General features: G+C 46.9%; 1 pseudogene across 1 annotated transcript in view; it reads left to right on the plus strand.

Moving 5' to 3' along the window:
- The first annotated feature begins 1,246 nt into the window (after positions 1–1,246).
- Positions 1,247–24,160, plus strand: part of LOC147708936 (uncharacterized) — a 127,779-nt pseudogene continuing 104,865 nt past the window's right edge. Inside the window, exons 1-2 of the transcript XR_015296665.1 lie at positions 1,247–1,377; positions 17,348–17,485. The product of XR_015296665.1 is annotated as an uncharacterized LOC147708936 (transcript). The remainder of the gene's footprint in view (positions 1,378–17,347; positions 17,486–24,160) is intronic.

The raw sequence follows: 24,160 nt of genomic DNA on the forward strand, positions 1-24,160 counted from the left end.
TGTGCACCATAATGCCTAAACTCCCTCCCCTTGGTACGAAGATGTATTATTATATAATTGAAGATCTCTGGGCTTTGTCAGCAGACCCCATACCTAAGGCCATAGATCATATTTCTACATCACAGGTGCGTGTTGCTCTTCTCCATGGAAAGGTCCCTCTCCAAGTGTGTTGAACCTAAGCACGCATCCCTATCATATCAAAGTACGAGAATCCAGCAGCGACAGCTGCATCTGTATGTTTTGTCTAGGTGCTAGGGCCTGACCAGAACAGAATAACATTGTTAGACTAAACTCTAGGAACAGACAGAGAACGAGCACAGCAGAGAGTTCTCATGTGAAAGGCATAAACAGAGTCATGCAAAAATAAAGGCATGTAGTAACGGGCGAAAAAGCAGCATCATGGCTACTGGGCTCATGCTAGCTTAAGGATGTCCACAATGTCTCAAACAACCATGTGACACTGTCTTTCTCTTTCTTTCTTTCTTTCTTTCTTTCTTTCTTTTTCTTTCTTTCTTTCTTTCTTTCTTTCTTTCTTTCTTTCTTTCTTTCTTTCTTTCTTTCTTTTTCTTTCTTTCTTTCTTTCTTTCTTTCTTTCTTTCTTTCTTTCTTTCTTTCTTTCTTTCTTTTTCTTTCTTTCTTTCTTTCTTTCTTTCTTTCTTTCTTTCTTTCTTTCTTTCTTTCGCAATTGTATATAGCCCGAACTTTACTCAAAGGTGTCAAAGCGCTTTACAATAGAACCAAGTAAGTTACATAAGGTACATGTGTTGGAATTTACACCCTAACAATTTACATATACAATCACGATTATAAAAAACTTAAAGGTGACATAATTATGGTAATACAGGTTTAGAATACTATTTACAAAATTGAGCTCACGTGAACGCGAAGTGGCCGTGAGGGTCATGAACTGGGTCGAATTATTCCTGGAAGTGTCTGCAGTAAGGCTGCACTGATAATGCAAATGTACCTTACTTAGAAGAGGCCATTCCCCTTACGAAGTTTATAACAGACTTTCTCCCCCAGCGAAGATTCACTTAAACAGTTCTAAAAAAAATGTAAAAGGAAATGAAATAGCTTGTACAAGCCCACAGACATTTAAAGTGCCGTATGGTGAAATGCTCACATCTGTAATGCCTTGAGGGCCTCTCCCGCCTGGGTAGTGTCCGACACATTTGCCAACTGGCAGTGGCAACTGGTCTGCTTGCAATTCATTACAAGGTGACGTTGACGCATTCTATTTGTGGACCTTCTTTTCACGCGCAGCTGCCATGTTGGTGCTCCCTTCCAAAGACGGCTGTGACTGCAGACACACAGCGTCCTCAGAAGAAGGCAGAGCCGTGAGGGAAGCACGGGAGCTCTGCACACCGGCGCGTGAAGGTAGGCCACGGTTTCAATCACGGGCGTCCTTTTCAGTCTATCATTGTTTATAAGAATGCTGCGCAATCATCTATTTATAGCTACCCGTTCTGTTTAGCCTACCCTAAAAGTTAGGTTAAACCAAAGTCTGTCCACTGGACATTGTACACTTGTGAGTAAAAGATGAGGCCTAACAGCCACGGCTGCCGACTTGAGAGCTCGGAACTAGGTTCGAGTATCGGCGTCGGATAACATCCTGTGATTTCGGGCAAATGACGCAAGCTTCCCAAGCCTACTTCTGTAATGTAAATGGCGTTCATGTAAAGCGCTATAGAAAATTGCAACAACAAAAAAACAACTATTGGCAGACGTTTCGGAGTCTGTGATAGTGATGGTCACTGTTCATGCCAAAATCTGCCCGGGTCATCGTGTGGTGGGTGCACGTGCAAGTCCGGCACAGTAACGGGTCGGACGTCAACCAGCTATTGGGAAGAGCCTTATTTAAATCTAGAGAGACAGCCATTCTAATCTAATGCCGGGTTTTTTGCTGATTTTTTCACGCCCAATGTAGTGACCAGCCAGCGTGGTCGGTGTGAGGTGGTCTGAAGTTTTTAGGCTCGGAGTGCCACGATCGACTGGAAAGATGCAGATGTAACAAGCATTGGAAATGCAATAGGTCTCGCACCATTAGAGTTAGTGCTTTTAGAATTGTTTATGGGTTTTTTTGGTAAATGTTTAGCATTTTTGTTTCCTGTAGCCAATGCTAAAGAATTACAAATAAAAAAAGCCATAAACATTTCTAAAAGCTCTAACTGAAATGGTCTGAGACCTATTGCACTGTGTGAGGGTGAGGTGTTGAGGGTGAGTGAGGGTGAGCGTGAGGGTGAGTGAGGGTGAGGTGTTGAGGGTGAGTGAGGGTGAGTGAGGGTGAGTGAGAGTGAGGGTGAGTGAGAGTGAGTGAGAGTGAGGGTGAGTGAGGGTGAGGGTGAGTGAGGGTGAGGGTGAGTGAGGGTGAGGCGTTGAGGGTGAGGTGTTGAGGGTGAGTGAGGGTGAGGGCGAGTGAGGTGTTGAGGGTGAGTGAGGGTGAGGGTGAGTTAGGGTGAGGTGTTGAGGGTGAGTGAGGGTGAGGGGGAGTAGTTGAGGCTGAGTGAGGGTGAGTGAGAGTGAGGGTGAGTGAGGGTGAGTGAGGGTGAGGGTGAGTGAGGGTGAGGGTGAGGCGTTGAGGGTGAGGTGTTGAGGGTGAGTGAGGGTGAGGGCGAGTGAGGTGTTGAGGGTGAGTGAGGGTGAGGGTGAGTTAGGGTGAGGTGTTGAGGGTGAGTGAGGGTGAGGGGGAGTAGTTGAGGCTGAGTGAGGATGAGTGAGGGTGAGGGTGAGTGAGGGTGAGTGAGGGTGAGTGAGGGTGAGTGAGGGGTTGAGGTTGAGGGTGAGGTGTTGAAGGTGAGTGAGGGTGAGGGTGGGTGAGTGTGAGTGAGGTGTTGAGGGTGAGTGAGGGTGAGGGTGAGTGAGGGTGAGTGAGGGTGAGGGGGAGTAGTTGAGGCTGAGTGAGGGTGAGTGAGAGTGAGGGTGAGTGAGGGGTTGAGGGTGAGTGAGTGAGGGTGAGGAGTTGAGGGTGAGGGTGAGTGAGGGTGAGGGGTTGAGGGTGAGTGAGGATGAGTGAGAGTGAGGGTGAGTGAGGGGTTGAGGGTGAGGGGTTGAGGCGAGACCTAAAAACCTGACGATCGTAGGGTTTAGCAAGATTTTGGGGGTGAATGTAAAGAGGCTTGATGTGTGCATAAGTGCCTCTCAGGCAATACTTAGCATGAGCCCCTTCCCCTCCAAGAACACACCCCCACAGAGTTATTTTAAGTTTGCACAGCTGCATTTCATGTCCAGATGAATACTGAGAATGATAATTTTTCATCACTGAATAGAACTGATGTAGCTTATGAAAATAACACACAGTTTAAACAAACTGGAGATATACCAATAAAATACATCTATATTATTATAAATAACACCACTATTGTTTCATGGCGATCATGTCCGTAAAGGAAAGTAATTTGTGTTACAGCATAAGCGTTTAAAGAGTTTGCAATTGTTTCAAGACTATTTCTATACCATTACTGTGCAACGTTTCTCTACACTGACATAACCGCTTTACTCGCCATTAGAAAGTGACACAGACTATAAGGCAATGAAATATCACACAGGAGCACACTGAAAACGTGCAAATGTCACACTTAAGACTGAAAACTTGGCAACTTTGGACAATGCGGGGGTGGGGTGCCGTGCAGACTGAATACCTGTACCAGTCAGATCCTTCAAGACTGACTCTTCGGCTGTTAGCATCAATTTGCAAATCCCCGCCTCAATACCTCAAGTGATTGTAACATTGTTTGGACACGGGAAGTCTTTTTGCAATAAAGCTTATTTGATTCTACAGCCACGATTTCTACTGAAGACGGAGGGAAGAGAGGGGAGGGGGGAGGAGAAATGCGACACGGCGGGAAGGGGAGGGGGCGGAGCTGATTGGAATTGAATTGGTTGAAGTGTGAATTTTTTTAAGTGGGTGAGGGAATGTAACACTGGTTTGGCAGGAGAGACCACTGGGACAGAAGCAACATAGCAGGGCTGGTGGAAGCAACAAAATTGCAGGTACGGAAGGAACATAGTAGGTAGGGGGGGGGGTGTTGTAAAGCAAACGGGTGACCGAGCAGTGAGGGGTGGAATAAAGCAAACTGACGAGCGAAACATGAAGCAGGCAAGGAATACTACTGGCAAGAAAGCAACCTGGAGGAGGTGAGGCACAGGAGTTCCAGCAGCGCATTACGGGAAGTCTTTTTGCAATAAAGCTTATTTGATTCTACAGCCACGATTTCTACTGAAGACGGAGGGAAGAGAGGGGAGGGGGGAGGAGAAATGCGACATGACGGGAAGGGGAGGGGGCGGAGCTGATTGGAATTGAATTGGTTGAAGTGTGAATTTTTTTAAGTGGGTGAGGGAATGTAACACTGGTTTGGCAGGAGAGACCACTGGGACAGAAGCAACATAGCAGGGCTGGTGGAAGCAACACAATTGCAGGTACGGAAGGAACATAGTAGGTAGGGGGGGGGGGTGTTGTAAAGCAAACGGGTGACCGAGCAGTGAGGGGTGGAATAAAGCAAACTGACGAGCGAAACATGAAGCAGGCAAGGAATACTACTGTCAAGAAAGCAACCTGGAGGAGGTGAGGCACAGGAGTTCCAGCAGCGCATTACTGAGGCAGATAAGGGTGAAGCACATGTCAGGCAGCGCATTACTGAGGCAGGTGAGGAACGGGAGCAGGCAAAGCCCAGGTCAAGCAGCGCATCACTGAGGCCGGTGAGGGAGAAGCACATGGGTGAGCAACATGTCGCATGGCAGAGGGGGAAGAGAAGTACATGCGGGAGAGCAACACCGAGCATGGTGGAGGGGGACGAGAAGTACATGCGGGAGAGCAACACAGAGCATGACGGAGGGGGAAGAGCAGTACATGAGGGAGACCACTGCAAAACACTTGCTCACTCTGACTGCGTAACAAAAATGGTGCATGAAAAGGGATTTGCGGACGGATGCAAGTAAATGCAGCCATGCTCCAGGGGAGGGGACAAATGCAAGAGGAAGTAAAGCCTACAAGTGAACCAAGTTAACGTTTGTCGCATTAAAGCACTTCGACATGACACCAAGCACAACAGAATAATAAACGCGTGCCTGCAATTTGCAAAAAAATACAAGACGGAGGGAAGAGAGGGGAGGGGGGAGGAGAAATGCGACACGGCGCGAGGGGAGGGGGGAGGAGAAATGCGACACGGCGGGAAGTGGAGGGGGCGGAGCGGGTAAAACACGACGGACGTGCACGCGCTTTTAAGCTCAATGCGCATGCGCATTGAGCTTAAAAGTCACGGGCACTGCAAGGAATCGCCACGATTCCTTGCAGTGTGGATAAAGAGTTGATAAGTCCCAATACTCTCGCTTGCTCGATGCGCATGCGCATCGACAGGCGAGACCTAAAAATGAGATCATGGTATGGATGTCATTTCGAGCTTTCTTCCTTAAAGTGTCCACGTTATCCGTTGCTGTGCATTATGTGACGCTGCAAAACATCACAGTCTCACGCTGCCATCTGGCCAGTTTAAGACGTTGTTTTGAGCATGAACTGACGAGCAGCAATTGCAAGAAGAGAAGGCGCTTTATCTCTAAAGCGCTGCTTCTTTTTCCTATTTTTAATACACTCTCTAATAAATAGAAGTTTTGCCTCAGCAGTGTCACCCCCCGAAATGAGAGTGAAACCGCCGTCGTTAATGAGCAGAAACAAATACAAGGCTCAGGTACCGAGTTCCTGATAATTTGTCCATGATTCAAGAGCGTTTTTTTACTGAAGCTTGACGTCTTATTTATTTTGTTGTCTTTTGTGAATACAGTAATCATTTTCAGCTGTGATTTTTCTGAGGTCAACACGCGGCACAGGCGGTGAATGACCTTCCAATTAGAGTTTCTGTTTACACTACATACAGGTTTCAGAGCCCAGGACAAGTTGTCTATCTGAGAAATGTTAAGTAGCGTTGCACTCTGGACGGTTCATACCGGCCTGGCATATATTTACAAGTCCAGGCAGGTAGAAATATTGGGGGAAAGCAGTGAAATCCAGTATGTTTACTCTCCCGAGACACAGACCTAAAACAGGAGCCGCATAAGTCTCTCCATGCTAATATAAGAGTGCAAATTGCAGATTTCGGATTCCTACCGCCAAAATGCCAGGGCTGTCTGAAGGAGTCGCACATGTCATGTTGGTCCCTTGAAAACAATGAAGATTATGCACAATATTAGTGGCAAACGCACTTCTCTCGAGTAGAGTTCCTTTACATGTTATTAGCACATTGAAAACCAGGCTTGCTTGCTAACTTTAAAGCAATGTTTTCTCAACGAAATCAGACCCAGATTACCAACATGTTTTAGGTAAAGTTTTGGTCACTTCTTCCTTACGATCTCCTGTTTAACGAAAAATAACAGACCCTGCATTAAAGCGCAGAGGTTAGGGGCCATAGCTGCCGATTTTGGAACTGGGGACACCACGTAATCTTTCTGTGACTGAAATTTGAATCTGACCTCATGTAAATGTAAGGAGTGTTCATGTTAAGCGCTCCAATACCTTCAGGTCTAGGTTGTGCTATATAAATCTGGAATGGTCGCCATAACTATTGGGAAAATGCTGATTCTTGCACTGAATTGGTAAATTTCAAAAGCTTTAGGCTCCTATGACAGCTGCCCTCCAAGGCACGTAGCTGCACAGACGTTAATACACTCTGCACGTGTTTCAGTGCAACAGGTGGTACTGGCTGTTTGCATTCCTGACTTTTCAAGCCGGTGGCACGTGGCATTCTGGGATTCACACGCAGCCGCCCTCCCCCCTCCCCCCCCCCCCCCGCACGTACAGCTTTTTCCAGATGGTGAACCTATATATCCTCATTATCAACACCCACCCCGGGCCTGAGGGTGATGCTAGAAAGTGCAGCACTTACCATCAGCATCCCCAGGCTCACAATGGAAGTGCATTGGCTCAGGGTCTGTGGATCTGTGGATCTGGTGTGCCATAATTAAACGCTGCAGTGGTGTTGGAACAATTGTCAGATGGGGGGTGATGCCATCAATGATGCATAACGGAAATCATAAGGATTGTGAAAAATCCAAAGGTAGCACAAGTATCAGTTTGGGGCACACTGTTGCATATATATTACTAAAGGATGGCGCAGTAGCACACTGTCATTCATAGATGCACATTTCCACTGAAATGGGCATTACATTTTCAATATTATGCAATTCTACTGCTGATATTAAGAAGCCAAGTTTTTAAAGCTTTCCTAAATATGGTTTCTGAATAGTCTTCCTCAGATGCTCAGGCATAGAGTTCCATAATGTAGCGGTATTCACCTTGTAAGCACGACCGCCGATCCTGACCTTTGAAAAACACGGAATCACCAGAAGATTCTGGTAGTTTGATCCGAGTACTCTGGCCTGGATGCATTTCTGAAGTCTCCGCTTCAGGTAATGGGGACCAATACCTCTGACTGCTCTGTACGCCAAGGTCAGTGCCTTATATTCTATTCCTCATTTTACTGGAAGCCAGTGTAAACTGCGCAAGTGGGGGTAATGTGGTGTCAAAGTGACACATTCCTAATTATTCTGGCTGCCTCGTTTTGAATGATCTGTAGCCTCCTGATCAAATACTCAGGGAGACCAAGGTACAGGCTATGAGCATAGTCGAGTTGAGAGGTGATTAATGCATGCACCATTGTTTTCGTACAGTCTATAGGCAGGAAGTGAAGGAACCTCCGCAGAGCCTTCAATTTCCAAAAACACAGTGAGGAAACATGAGCAATTTGTGCCTTGCCAGGAAGTTGACAATCAAACTTAAACCCCAGGTTCCTGGGCGAGGCAACTGGCAGCGGAGCTGTGTTTAGCTCAGTCAGCCACCAGAGTCCCGTCCGAGGGGGCATGGGTTGATTGAAAAACAGGACCTTCGTTTTGTCAGTGTTTAGTTTTAAGCAACTATCCGTCATCCATGACGAGCTATTTAGAAGACACTGCTTAAAATTGGTGAAAGCTGCCTCGTTGTGTTCTCTAAAAGCGAACACCAGTTGTGCGTCATAGGCATACGAAACAACTTTCACCCCACATTGCTCAACAATTGCTGCTAGGGGAGTGAGACAAATATTAAAAAGCGTTGGGCTCAGAGCCGAGCTCTGAGGGACACCACACGTGAGGGGAGGACTGGAACTGGAGACATGGGGGTGGAGAATCACTTGTTGAGAGCGACCTTAAAGAAATGATCGGAACCCTGCCAGAACAGTTCACGTCGCTCCTAGATAGTTAAGCCTATGTAGGAGAATCCTGTGTGACACTGTATCAAAGGCTGCGGAGTAATCTAGCAGCACCAGCATCGCGCAGCTGCCCTGATCTAGGGTTTCACGAATCGCCTCCGCGACTTCAAGCAGAGCTATGTCTGTACTGTAGCCTGATTTAAATCCAGACTGGGAGTCATGCAAAAACGTGTTCGACTCTAGTAAGTCCGAAAGTTGTCCTGGACTTCCTTTTCCAGAATTTTGGCCTGGACCGGAAGAAGAGAAATTGGCCTAATTCTTTTTTAGCTCTGCTGTGTCAGCGTCCTCTTTCTTGATGATTGCCTGGACATATGCTTTTTTTCCAGCTGGTTGGGTAGATACTAGTCTCTAACAAGGCGTTCCATATAGAGTTCAGTATAGGATTGAACAAGGGGGCTAATAGCTTAAAAAATCTGTCCAGGCAGGGGTCCGGTGGAGAGCCTGATTTTGTTTTATTTAATTCCTCCAGGGACGCTTCCGGACAAAAAGAGCGGAAAGCTGACCATATAGCCAGATAATGTGGGGTATGTGTTACCAGATCGGATAATACCAAGGATGGAAAGGAGGAATAGATAGCTAGAATTTTGTTCGGGCAGAAAGTGGCTAAATTTTCACAGAGAACCATTGAGGGGGGTTTAGTACTCTTCAGGGCTTGTGGTTTAATAAAACCTTGAACAATCTTAACATTTTCTTTTGCAGAATTGTCAGTGGACTTGACCTGCTTTGCAACGTAGTCCCTGATGAGCTTACCTTTTAGGCTATGAAATTTCCTCAATGCTGCTTTATATGCTTACCTGGCCAATGGTTCATAATTTTTTCACCAGGCACGCTCTAGCCTCTTACATAGGCTTTTTTCCTTGCGGAGCTCCATAGAAAACCAAGGGGCCGAAGGCTTATTCCTGGCCAGCTTCATGATCTTAATTGGGGCTATTTTGTCAAGGGCTGAATCTACCCACCCATTGAAGACAGGTAAGCTTAGGGTGGGTGTTATTAAGCTCACAACCTACGGCTTCAGGTGAAATCTTCCTCCAATTTCTCCTGTCCTCATATATTGATCTGACCTGATTACTGCGGGCATCCCAAGTTAGTTCAAAAGGGACCAGCCAGTGATCCGACCAAGTCACAGGTGAGGGATCCTCTAACTGTAATGTATGATCATTAGTAAAGAGTAGATCAAGCGTGTGGCCAGCCACATGCGTAGGCAATAATACTTTTTGAGACAGGTTTAACCCTTTAAGGGTGTCGAGCTCTCCGTCAGCCATGTTTCAGTTAGAAACTAGACATCCCAGCCATAAGTCTTTAGGGTGAGACAAATATCACTCGCATGTTTAGGGAGTGAGCTGCAGTTGATCAGGCATACCCTGGTAGTGAGCCCGAAGCTAGATTTGGATATGGGCACTGAGGTTAACACAATCGCAGGATTAAAAATATGCCCACCTTCTTGCGAATGCACCATATCCAATCTAAAAGTAAAGGTCTTACAGAGCCCCATACCCACCACCAGACCGAGATCCAAAAATGTAGGCCTAGAACAACCTGATGTTGATGCAGCAAGTAGCTGCTCCCTGGTCCAGGCAATCCTGGCTTGAGAAGAGCCACAAGCAGCATGGCTGGCGCTGGGCGCAATCCGGATGCGGACGGACGCAGACAGGCTTGCCTTTGACGCGCCAACGGCCCGTCAGCTGCGAGCTCGCACCAGCCTCCCCAATTAGAGGATAAGCAGTAGAACAACTAGTCCGCTAACCGCACTTCCCAAAATGGCGGTCCGCTGTACACCGCTAGTAGTAACAGCACAAGTCAAAGCGCATGTGCAATGGCGCTGTTCTTAGCAGCATACAAGTAACTGAAGTCCCTTTTTAAAAAGCACTCCATGTTAAAATTAAACAGATTAAAAAGTTAGCCCCAATACAAAATGAATTAAATGTGCAAATCGGCAATTCTAAAATTCAAGTCTCTCCCGGCTCAAGCCTCAGGAGGATGCAGCAGTGCGCGCTTGCGCCAGCCTCCCCATTTATAGGATAAGAGGTAGAACAACTAGTCCGCTAACCGCCCTTCCCAAAATGGCGGTCCACTGTACACCCCTAGTAGTAACAGCACAAGTAAGAACGCATGTGCAAAGGCGCAATTCTGAGCAGCATACAAGTAACAGGATTCCCTTTTTAAAAAGCACTCCACGGTTAAAATAAAACAGATAAAAAAGTTAGCCCCCAATACAAGATGAATTAAATGTGCAAATCGGCAATTCTAAAATTCAAGTCTCTCTCAGCTCAAGTCTCAGGAGGACGCAACCTTTAAACCGTTGACACTATTTTCCTCCATAGGATAACATTGACTGTTTTTATGTGAAAAGTTTCTAAGTGTGGAGTGGGAAAATCTATGAAACCCTTTAAAACTGTTACTCAATAACAAAAATGCTTTTACTTCCCTGTTTACATCAAATGTACCAGTGCAGGATCCAGGTGTACTGCACTGTGTAAGAAAAGTAATTTGCAAAGTAATCTACCTGAAATTCTAGTAAAAAGCCAATACAAAGAGTATGTACAGTATATAAAAAACATTGCATTACTAGTAGCTCTACTGTAATCAAATCAAAGGGCATATACAATTGCAAGTTAAACTGCATTACTACTGTGAGTGTATACAACAAATGCTTAACACTACCCTCTGATAAAGCCTTACAGCTGAACCACACTACCACAAATAGAGAGTAAGGTGCTATCTACTTTTACCTCTGCCTACCTTTGGGGTTCCACTGGACGCTGTGCACACTATACCTCACTTTGGTATAGTATATACAGAAACTGGGGATCACACACCCACTTTGGGTGGAAAAGAAAGCCCTCACACACCGACCTAGTCAGTGTCATGCTTCATCATAGGGCCCCACCAATAGAGGCCGAATGCCTCTTTGGTGTGCTACGACGCCAGAAGACTGCGGAGCTGGTTGTGTGAAAAGGGCGTGCTGTGAGGTTTAAAATTAAAAGTCAGTCTGACTAATGTATATTCTGAATTAACCAATCCATTACCTTTGGCAGTAAATTCAGACACATAACCCTTTTATTTGTGTCCTAGGGATCAACCATTAAACATTTTTGTAGATACCCTTTAGGCACTTTTAATTTTAAACCTCACAGCACGCCCTTTTCACACAACCAGCTCCGCAGTCTTCTGGCATCGTAGCACACCAAAGAGGCATTCGGCCTCTATTGGTGGGGCCCTATGATGAAACATGACACTGACTAGGTCGGTGTGTGAGGGCTTTCTTTTCCACCCAAAGTGGGTGTGTGATCCCCAATTGCTTCGCTCCGTCTCTGTGGCTTCTTGAGACATATTTAACCTCTCTTCTCTTGTTTATTTGCATTTAACCAGGGACTAAGAGAGTGTTCCTTAATCTCCCTGCCTCTCCTATTGTTGTTTTGTAGTATATACAGAGACAGCTTTCTACAATCTGGAGCCGAGGTAGAGCTTGGGAGTGTGGGGGGGCAATCAAGTGTCAGGGTGGACTATACTGGAAAAGGTAAAATAATTCTTGAAACCCTTCAGACCTATTCCAGTATTGAGGTTTCTGTGTTCTATGCGACAACTTTGCAACCTTCTTCAATGAAAAAAATCAACAAGACCGAGCAATCACTCGGCACCATCCTCAATCACGCCTCTAAAAACTCAGCCCCAGCAATCGAAATCACCTCTAGCTCGCATCCCACTAAAACGTGGAGAACCTTCGACCTCGTACCTGAAGCTGAGATTCTCAATCTAATCTTCTCCTCCAAACCCTCTTCATAATTCCTCGACCCTGTACCCTCTCAACTGACCAAAAAGCTGAAACTCTCCCTCGCACCACGATGGTGCGAAATCATAAACAGTTCCTTAAAAACTGGCATCATACCAGATTGTCTCAAAGTCAGCCAAGTCACACCATTACTCAAAAAGCCTGGCCTAGACCCCAACGACCTGAACAACTTCAGACCGGTTTCCAATCTCCCCTTCCTAGCCAAACTCCTCGAAAAATGCATTCTCCAGCAACTGAATCGGCACTTGGACAATATCAACCTGCTAGACCAACACCAATCAGGCTTCAGAAAAGGCTGTAGCACTGAAACTGCGATCCTTAACATCATTGATGACATCCTCAATCCCTTGACACTGACCAATGTTGCCTACTCATTCTCCTAGACCTCTCGGCAGCCTTTGACACTGTGGATCACAATCTTCTCATCAGGGCTCTCAAAGACCGAGTAGGTGCAGACGAGGTGGTCCTTCAATGGTTCTCTTCCTTCTTTCACGGTCGCTCCCAAAGGATAAAAATCAAATCCATTACGTCCGACCCACTCCCCGTCAACAGAGGTGTCCCCCAAGGCTCAGTACTCTCTACTCAGCGGTTCAACATATACATGGAACCCCTCACAACCATCCTAAAAAAAGCCAACCTACCCTTCCACCTATATGCTGACGACACCCAGATCTACCTGGAAACCTCCTCCATTAACGACATTCTAAGACTCAACAACACTCTCAAAGAAGTTCAACAATGGCTTGCCACAAACCACCTTAAACTCAATCAAGAAATAAACCAATCCTCCTTATCTCCAACAAAGATGAAAACCCGCAAATCATAGAGTGGCTGAAAGCTATCGATGCTCTCAACGGCAATCTCACCCTGGCTAACTCAGTAAAATCACTAGGAATCACCCTCGACCAAAAACTAACCATGACAAATCACATTAAGACCTCTGCCAAGAGTGCCTTCCTTAATTTGAAGCTCCTCAACAAAATCAAACCTTTCATCCCGCCCCGGACCTCAAACAAGCCACCCAATCACTGGTGTTATCTAGACTGGACTATGGGAACGCACTCCCATGGACCGACCATCGTTGCGTCCACTTCACCTTCAGAACACCCACCATCCACAGACACCAGCACCTGCTTCCACAAAGAAACTGGACCAAAATCACCGACGACCAGCTCACCTCCTCACTCAACAACTCCACCCCAACCATCGCGGAATACGACGACCCTAACACCGCAGCCCGAACCCTGCATAGATGGATCTCGGACAGCACCAACACCATAGCCCCCCTCAAGAAAAACAACAATACCCATGCCAAGAAAGCCAGATGGTTTACCACCGAACTTCGAGAGTCCAGGCGCACATGCCACCTCCTCGAAAAGGCCTGGAGAAACACCAAATCCACAGAAGCCCACAACAACTTCAGAGCCACCACCAGCGCCCACCATCAACTCATCAGAGAAACGAGGAAAAAAGCGATTGAAGACAGAATCTCCACCCACGCACACAACAGCAAGGAACTCTTCAGCATCATCAAGGAGTTCGCCCAACCCACCAGCGAGTCTACCGACATCCCTCCCTCACAAGACCTCTGCGACAAACTCAGCATCTTTTTCCACCACAAAATCAAGAGCATCTACGACAACTTCGACGAAGACAACCAACACACTGAACCCTCACCAACCACCCCCGACACCCGGAAACCAGCGATTGATGACTGGACAGCCCTCACCACCGAAGACACACTGAAGACAATGAAGTCAATCCACTCAGGGGCCCCCACGGACCCCTGCCCCCACCACATCTTAAACAGAGTCGCCGACACCATCGCACGCATGCTCCGCCACACCATCAACCACTCCCTGGCGACCGCCTCGTTCCCCGACGACTGGAAACACGCCGAGGTCAACCCCCTCCCAAAGAAACCCTCAGCGGACCCCACCGACCTAAAAAACTACAGACCCATCTCCCTGCTCCCCTTCCCAGCTTAAGTCATCGAGAAAGCCATCAACAGCCAACTCGCCACATTCATTGAAGAACACAACATCCTTGACTCCTCCCAATCCGGCTTCAGAAAAAACCACAGTACGGAAACCGCCCTCCTCGCCGCAACAGACGACATCCGCACCCAACTGGACAAAGGAGAAACAGTAGCCCTCATCCTCCTAGACCTATCAGCGGCGTTCGACACAGTCTCCCACCGCACCCTAATACGCAGACTCTACGACGCAGGAATCCAGGACAAGGCCCTCGACTGGATCTGCTCCTTCCTCTCCGGCAGGACGTAACGGGTCAGACTCCCCCCTTTCCTCTCAGACCCCACACCTACCACCTGCGGAGTCCCCCAGGGCTCCTCCCTCAGCCCGACGCTCTTCAGCGTCTACATGGCTCCACTTGCCCCCATCGTCAGAACCTACGGACTCAACATCGTGTCATACGCAGACGACACCCAGCTCATCCTCTCCCTATCCAACGAACCCAACACCGCCAGACGCAACTTTCGAGAAGGCATGGAAGCCGTCGCCAAATGGATGAAAAACAGCTGCCTACAACTAAACACCAACAAAACAGTAGTACTCATCATGGGACCAAACCCCGACGCCTGGAGCGACACCTGGTGGCCCACTGCCCTCGGAAACCCGCCAACCCCCACAGACCACGCACGCAACCTAGGAATCATCCTGGACTCCGAGCTCAAAATGGACCGCCAGATCAACTCTGTCTCATCTTCCTGCTTCCACACCCTCCGCCTCCTTCGTAAGACCTTCAAATGGATCCCCCTCGAACACCGAAAGACAGTCACTCACGCCCTGGTCACCAGCAGACTCGACTACGGCAACGCACTCTACGCCGGAATAAACAAAAACCTCATCCGCAAGCTACAGAACATCCAGAACGCCGCCGCAAGACTGGTCCTCAACCTGCCAAAACACTGCAACATCTCCCAGCACCTGCGCACACTCCACTGGCTCCCCGTCGAGGCGAGAATCACCTTTAAGATGCTCACCCACGCACACAAGGCCCTCCACGGCACCGGACCAGCATACCTGAACAGCCGGCTCAAATTCCACGCACCCCAAAGGAACCTACGATCAGCCCAGCTCTCCTACGCCGTGGTCCCCCGCACCAGAAAGACCAGATCGGGAGGCCGCTTCTTCTCCTTCCTCGCGGCCAAAGCATGGAACGCCCTTCCGCTCCACCTCAGACAGACAACATCGCTCCCCATCTTCGCAAGAAACCTCAAAACCTGGCTCTTCGACAGACCCCCTCCTTGATGGAATGGAACCTGCACCCCCCCCTCCCCCCACCCCTAGCGCCTTGAGACCCTTACGGGTGAGTAGTTGCGCTTTAACAAACTCCTGATACAGCTCTCTCCCGCCTAGCCCCACTCAAAACAACTCTCAACGCGGCTGCCAGAATGGTCATCGGAGTCAGGTTTCAGGTTTTATTCGTCTTTATTTCGATTTTTGCATCATAAAAGACAATTGTACAAAAAGGGATAAAAGATACATAAAACGAATTAAAAACACCATATATACTCAAAACATTTCATCATTAAAAAAAGATTAAACAGTGTATTAAAGACCCAATGTATGAAATACCCAGCTAAAACTAAGGATCAAAGTGACTGCAAGTGTCTGGCTCTGATGATCCATGCCCACCCCAAGTACTTGGCCACACCTATTACCACCATCTCTGAGGTGTTCACCGGAGTCAAAAAGTACGACCACCTATCTCCCGCACTCAGAGAACTAAAATGGTTCCCAGTGGAATTGAGTGCCAGTTTCAGAACTGCCTGCCTTACTCACAAAGCCTTACACACAGGGAAACCAGAATACCTGGCCTCCAAGCTCAAGAAAGCCAGCCAGTCAAGAAACCTTAGGAGTTCCAACACCCTCCTATTAATCCCTCTGAAAGCACGCAAGCAAAAAACTGAAGCTCGTTCTTTCGCAGGACACGCACCCAAAATATGGAACTCCATCCTGGTTAACATCAGGACTACTCCCTCCTTCATAAAATTCAAAAGACTCCTAAAAGATTTATACCTCAACCGTACCTTCCCAAACTGCAATCCGAAGTGCACAAGCTGGCACCTTGCTGTCAACAGACAATCGCTCCAACATTCCCATCCTCATCCATGCCCCTTAACCCCCTACTCTCCTCCACCCCCGGAGGGAGACGGAGCTCAGGACTTTACCCACAGATCGAAACTACCTCGGAACCACTCTACCTCAATGTGCTCCTCGGGCGCACAGCACACTGGAACTTTTGATCACTTACACTTTCTTGTTCCTCTTTTATGTGTTTGTCTCCCCTACTCGCTGTAAAGCGCTCCGATACCTTTGGGTCTGGCTAGCGCTATATAAAACCTTTTAAATAAATAAATGATAAATCAAAATGAGATTAAAATAGCAGGCTTGAAGAAAACAGGTTTTTAATACTTTAAATCGTAATTGAAGCACTTTGTGGTAATGTTAACTTAGGAAGAAAACATACTCTGCATACAGTCACTTAACGACTTATGGGACCCTTCCCATTGACAGGACGTTGGTCAACTAGAGGAAAGAATTGTCACTGCGGAACATAACATTGAATCTCTGAGTTCATCCAGTATCAAGGCAGAAGCTTTTCAATCTCAAGTGGCATCTCTCCAGAAACAGGTAGAAAATCTTGAAAACAGAAATAGACGGAACAATCTTTGTATTTATGGTCTACCAGAGGGATCGGAAGGTACAGACGCCATTACTTTCTTCAAATCATTTCTTTCACTGATCCTCAACTTGCAAGAAGGTACTCTTCTTAATATCTAATGCGCTCACAGAATGGGACCTGCATCTGACATGTCTTCTTCCAGTGTGAGGAAACCAAGAGGGGTCATTTTGTATTTTCTGGAATACACTGATTTGCTTAGGGTCTTATCAGCAGTCAGGTCTCTTAAATTAATTTCATGGTCAGGCAACCCTTTATTCCTCTCGCAGGATTATGCAAAGGCTACGGCTGACAGACGTAAAGGGTTTCTGGTTATGGGACCACATCTTCGCTTCATTGGTGCATGCTTTGGCCTTTTTCACCCGTGTCTTTTTAAAGTGACCTATAATAACAAGACATCTACTTATGAAGATCCTATAAGACTGAAAAGATTTCTTTTTTTTCTCTCAACGCACAAAACAATGTACACCTCCTCACCGCATATTAAACAGTTTGGTTCTGTTGCATCCCCTGTTTTCACATTTATGAACGGTTTTAAGAAATCTTGCATATTATTAGCTGATGTTACTGTTCTACTAAACTTCGTTGAATTATATTATTCTTTTTTCTCTCCTTACAGGTTCCGTCTCCTTGTCGTATAATTCATCTGTTGTGCCTGTTGTTTGCTCTGCGGTCCTCCCTGCCTTCCCCCATGGAGTCCAGACGTGTCATTGTTCCATGTGACCTTATCACCCCCCAACTTTCATATGTCTTGTAGGTATGATATTCCTATTTCTTGTATTTAGTTTTACTGTACCTTCATCTTATTCTAATTCATCACCCTACCCCTTCCCAAACCTCTTTAAATACACAGAATTTTGATACTTTAGATATATCTCTTCTTATCTTTATCTAAACCGTCAGAGTTTCATTGTCATTGTTTATGTATATGTATCATATGTTTTTTTTAATAATGTTTGCATTAAGGCTGATCTATTCTATTTTTTAGTTTGTTCCTTTACTCTATGGCTTTAAACATTGTCACGTGGAATGGTAAAGGCTTAAATTCCCCTGTTAAAAGACAAGTATTATCATATTTATCTAAATTAGATGCTTCTATAGTTTTGTTGCAAGAAACACATCTCACAGAAGCTGAATCCATAAAGCTGAAGAAAAATTGGGTTGGTGAAGTCTTCCTTTCACCTGGCGACAGCAAAATAAATGGTGTCATAACTTTATACCACAACTCAGTGCATATCAATCTCCGTTACGAAAATACATATTAAGAGGGTAGATAGTTGTTTACCAATTTAATGATTGGGGATGTTCCAATTTCTTTACTCAATGTGTACTCCCCTAACCATCGGGACACTTCTATTTGGCACCAAATCTACCGATTGATTGCTCAAATCCCCGCAAACAGTTTCATTCTTGCTGGTGATTGTAATCAAGTAATTGACCCTTTCCTTGACCAGAAATCTAGCGTTTCTTTTACATCAACCAAAGCACACAAAACCTTTGTACAAAATGTGAAGCATTTACACCTAACAGACGCTTGGAGACTATGTAACCCGGCTTTCCAGGAATACACCTTTTTCTCCTCAACTCACCAGACCCACTCAAGAATTGATTATGTTTTTACCTCACATAATATTTCCCAGTCCTTACTTTCAGCAAATATAGGTCCCATACTCATCTCTGATCATGCTTCTGTCTCAATACAATGAGACATTTTGCCACAATCTGATCATCCCAGGAGATGGTGTTTCAACAATTCCCTGCTTTTAGACCCTAATATTAATGCTTCCTTTATATCCTTCTCTCAGGAATATTTTCAATTTAATAACACAGATACTTTGCCCTTCCATACAATCTGGGATGCCTATAAGGCTTCTGCACAATATTTCATCATTAAATAGTGTCTAATAAGCAAAGGATAGCCCGGTCATCGAACACAGAGATCCTTTATAATATTAAGAGGTTGGAACACTTATCATACTTCAAAATTGAAAGCGTGCCTCACAGATCTTATAAATGCTAAGATTAAGTACAACAAAGATACATCAGACAGTGCTTCTTTATGTCTATTAACGACTAGTGCGAAATTCTATGGAGGGCGAAACAAATCAGGCAAACTATTCGCCAATTATCTCAAGACCAAACAGAACAAGCTTCATATTGAATCTATACTGGATAACAACAACACTCCAAAACACAGAAACATATATTTTATGAGAATTCAAGAAAGACAACGCCCTTGGCCCAGATGGTTTTACTGTTGTATTTTGTTTCCATTTTGCCCAAATACTCCTACCAAAGTTGCAAACCCTTGTTTCTTCTTTCACTGAACTGGGTAGCTCTTCAGGGACTTTTTTGGAGGCCCCGATTTGTCTTATTCCAAAAGAAGGCAAAGATTTAAGTCATTTCAAAAACTACAGACCCATTTCCCTAGTTAATATTGACTACAAAAAAAAATTCTGAAGCTTTAGCCCTTCAAATTGAGTTGCACCTCCCTCATCTATTGGGAAAAGAACAAACAGGCTTTGTTAAGAGTTGCTCTATTACTGATAACACTTGTTTGTTTTTTCATATAATTTCTGAATCATCAAACTGCACAGAACCCCTTGTTGCCATTACTCTAGATGCAGAAGAGGCTTTCGCTAGAGTTTACTGGCACTTCATTTTTCACACATTGTCGCGGTTTGATTTTGGCCCGAAAATAATTTCCTTGCTTTATTCAAATCCTAAAGCTGCAATCTTTGCTAACGGTTTTACATCTTTTTATTTCACTCTTCATAGAAGAGTATGGCAAGGTTGTCCATTATCTGCTTTCCTTTTTAGTATTAAATCTTTTTTATTGAAAAAGTGCAGCACCTAGAAAACAATATCATCAATTGCAGTTATCACATTGCCTATAAGATGACAAGAAAAAGGAGTAGCAAATGATTTCAAGAGAGGTGACTGTGTCCATGCAATCAGTTCTGCAGCAAGGGAGGCTGTGCCTGCAGTGAAATTATAACAGGAAAGAAGAAGTAGGAGAGAAACAACAAACCCCCCAACCCCTCCCCCCACCCACCCGTGTTCCAAGTCCATCACTCACACCACCCACATCATGCATATCTACAACTCTCAGTCCGTCTTCGAATTTCCAGTGTCAGAGAGGCGAAGCAGCCAGAGGTACCGGGGACACGTGATTTGATGGAATTCCGAGGCCAATAGGGACAAGAAAGGTTGCCACAACTCTGCGTACTTGGATCTCTCCCTGGCTAAGGTGAGAGAGAGCTTTTCCATCCCTAGGACATGCCACAGTCGGTATAGCCAGCCATCAAATGTAGGAATATGTGCGGTGCGCCAGTGTGCGAGGATATTCTGCATGGCAGAACCCAGCGCTATAGCAATCAGCCGGCCCCTACGAGAGTGCAGAGGATATGTTAGAGGATTTGGGAGTCCCAGAAGAACATATGAGGGGAAGTGCAGGATTTCAGTATCAAAATGCATATTTACCGCATCCAACACCTGCTTCCAGTACGCTTGAATGTGTGGGCAATCCCATAGGATGTGGACCAGTGTACCCAGCTGCCCGCAGCCCCACCAACAAGTCACCCCCCTGGCTTTATCCATTGCGTGGAGACGCTCCGGCGTATAATACCAGTAGGTTGCGATTTTAGTGAGATTGTCAGTGAGCCCCATGTGGTATGCGGAATGTCGCGCTCTGTAAAAATTCCCCTCCCACTCCTTATGGCTATGCGTCCTGCCTATCTTTCTTTCCCACCGCGCCTTCCCAGCACCAGGGTCGGATTGGGATCACAATTCGGCCCGGGCACTGAGGAAAAAAGTGGCCCACATTCAAGAGGCGTGGCCCATATTTAAGGGGCGTGGCCCACATTCAAGGGGCGTGCCCTTTCATGAAACACTATTTGCACAGACAAGGAATGAAAGTGGGAGGATACTGTTCTTGCACAGGACACAGTGCCAAGGTGACAATGGCCTACATGCTGAGCAACTAAAAAAAATAGCAAGGCCCCTTTCTGTCACAAAATTAGTCCAGCCCTCCAGCACAGGAGCACCTGAAAAGCAGCAAAGCCCCTGCTATTACTAACCTACTTAGCCCTCCCCAGACCTTCAGCTCAGGAGCACATGAACAGAGGTAAGGCCCCTGTAATTAGTAAATTAATCAACCCTCCAGGCCTCGGGAAAATGTCCTGGCAGGGGAGCACAAAACACAGCTTTCTGGGTCATCCAAGGTAGCCAGGTAGCCAGGGGGGAGGCTGAGGTGAAGCTGGTGCATGGGAAGTGCCTTCCCAGTGTGTTCTGGCAGTTTGAGTGTTTACCATTTACTGTAGTATTACCCTTGTACCTGTGTATGGTACCCTTTTGTAACTTGCACATGTCACTTTTCTCTGGTATCACACTGTATGCTACCTCTCACTTTTGTTTGCTTTAGATACTTGCACAAGTGCCACCATTGCCTATGTAACGTTTGTACTTGTGCTGGAGTGTCTGCCACTTATTGCAGTATTACCTCTACTTGTACTTTGTACGCTTTTAACCTGCACACATATCATTTTTTCCTCCTGTAATGTACCGATTGCTACCTCATGTATTTTGGTTGCTCACTATTGTCACTTTTGATTCATGTAACTTAACGTTTGCTTTTGTAATTTGTCCACTTGTAATTTTTCTCCTCATGTATTATTGCTGTTCCTAGTGTGAAGCGCTCTGACACCTTCGGGTAAAGTCTGCGCTATATAAAATCGTATAAATAAATAAATAAAATAAAAAAATTCCAAACATCACCTGGCCCCCACAGCAAGACCCATTCTTCCTCGCCCACTATGCCCTGAATGTGAAGGGCTGTGGGCGAGGTGTTAATACTAACACTGTTTCTGGACTGCATGGACCCCAGGGGGCCGAGGTGCAAATGGCTCAAAGGCCTGAGAACACCTGGCCCCCAGGTAGGCCGATTCTTGCAATCACCCCTCCCCAGCCCAGCCTCAGCTTGATTGCTTGGCAGGGCAGGGGTGAAGGAGAAGCCACAGCAGACAATTGCTGTCCGGCCGCACAGCGAGGCTGCTTTCATTTTCTCTGTCTGTCTCCGTGCACTCTGTGGGCCGTTTTTTTTTCTCCCCTTTCCTAGTCCACTCTCTGTGGACTGGGACAGGGGAGAAAAAAACGGCCCACAGAGGGCACTGAGGCACCGGCCCTTCGGCCCATGCTCGAATGCCCGCCTTGCCAATCCGCCCCTGCCCAGCACTATATGTATGTGTATACCTAGCCATTAGCATTTTGTATAAATCTGAGATTAATTTCTTGTCTGACGTGCGGGTGATCAGCCAGCACTCATAAGGCGAGATATGTCTGTCAGCTACTGGGCGCACCTGCTCACTAAGTGCCCAGTGACGCACCTGGAGGTAGCGCATCCTCTCAACCTCCGGCAAGCCATGTGTTTGCCTTAACTGCGTGAAGGAAATCACTCCTTCCGGTGAGTACATAGGAAAGAGGGATCAGCAACCAGCCGGTCGCCACCTCGCATAGGCCACAGAGTTGATACCTGGTGTAAAATCAGGGTTGTCCATCAGGGGAGTTAGTGGGGACGGAAAGGTAGTAAAATTGTGTTTAACACTAGTTTGGTCCCAAACTTCTAAGGGAACCCGCGTGATGTAGGACGCGTAGAGGTTAGGCGGACGATGCTGCCTCCTGAGAATTGGAATTTCCTGTAGCGGCTGGCCAGCCACGGCCTGATCCTGAAACAACCAGTGCTTCTCGAATTCCCACCTACTCCACTCCACCAAGAGACGCAATTGAGCTGCCTGAAAATAAAGCTGAAGGTCCGGGACTCCGAGTCCCCCGCCCTCCGGCGGCCGCATCACCAATCTGAGCTTAAGTCGCGGTTTACGCCCATTCCAGATGAATTGGGCCAGTTCCGCTTGTGTCCGTTTTATCCAACCCGGCGGTGGCCGGAGAGGAATAGTACGGAATAAATATAAAATCTGGGGAAGGACGGTCATTTTGATTTGCCGCTATTCTGCCCAACCATGACAGCGGACAGTGTTTCCACTGCCCGAGTTCTCGCCTAATATTCTGTTGCAGCACACTATAGTTGATGGTGACTGTGTTCAAGAGGGAAGCGGCCAGCTGAATCCCGAGATACGGGATCGCTCCCGTTGCCCAGTGAATAGGGAAGGAGTGTTGCAGGTGCTCTCGAGTGGCGGCACCCAGAGATAAATTCAGGGCCTCGGACTTGCTCATATTGATTTTGAAGCCGGAATATTGCGCAAAAAGTTCCAGGTCCGCAAGATAGGCAGGTAGGGAATCTCATCGATTGGACAAGGAGAGCAAGATATCATCAGCATAAAGACTGATCGTGTGAACAAAGCCCCCAAACTTAATCCCCGCCACCTGCGGGTTAAGCCGCAGTTTCTGCGCTAGGAGCTCCATGTACAAGGCAAAGAGGAGGGGTGGCAAAGGGCACCCTTGCCTATTGCCCCTCTCTATGGGGAATCTAGGGGACGTGTGTCCGTTAACCCGGACCACCGCCGTCGGGAATAACAGTTCAGCTCATACGTGCGGAATTTAGCACCTAGACCTGCCTTCTCAAGGACTCTTTCCAGGTAGGGCTAATGCACCCTATCGAACGCTTTTTCAGCGTCAATAGCCAGCATTAAAAATTCACCATTTGTCTCGGTCGCCTTCTCGATAAGATGTAGCGCCCGCTTAGTGTTGTCCGAAGTTTGCCTTTCTGGAATACATCCTGCCTGGTCTGGGTCCACCAGGCCACCCATATGGGGTGCCAGTTGGGTTGCCAGGATCCCTGTGTATAGTTTGAGATCCATATTAAGCAACGAAATGGGGCGCCACAATGCGACTTATCTTTCCCTGGCTTGGGGATCACAGCTATAGACGCCTGGAGTAGGTCCCCTGAGATCGCCCCAGGCTCCGAGAAGGTGTTAAAAAGGCACGTGAGAAGAGGGGCGACCTGTGCACAGAAGGTCTTGTAAAACATTGCAGGGAGCCCATCCGGGCCCGGCGCTTTGGCCACTTTAAGACCCGATATGGCAGCAATAAACTCTTCCGGTCGGATGTCACACTCAAGATACTCGGCTTGCTCTGTCGTGAGGGCAGGCAGTGGGACAGAGGCGAGAAAGGCCTCAGCATCCAAGGCACTCAAGGGGGAGCTGGCGTACAGATCAGTATAGAAGTCGCTAAAAGCCACAGCAATACTAGGATCGTCAGACACACAGCTGCCATCCGGTCGGCGAGTTCCCGAACCATGTGGCGTTGGCGAGTCTCACGCAGTGTGAGAGCTAACAGTCTCCCACACCTATCCCCGCCTGTGTAATAGGCATACCGGAGCCTCAATGCTGCAAATTCTGCCCTATCCTGGTCAATGGCTGCCAACTGCTGCCTCACTGCCTTAAGCTGCCTCCAAATGCGTGGGGCCCCCGTGCGCTGG

This window comes from Lissotriton vulgaris, chromosome 6 (genome assembly GCF_964263255.1).
Source record: "Lissotriton vulgaris chromosome 6, aLisVul1.2, whole genome shotgun sequence".
In the NCBI taxonomy this organism is placed as follows: domain Eukaryota; kingdom Metazoa; phylum Chordata; class Amphibia; order Caudata; family Salamandridae; genus Lissotriton; species Lissotriton vulgaris.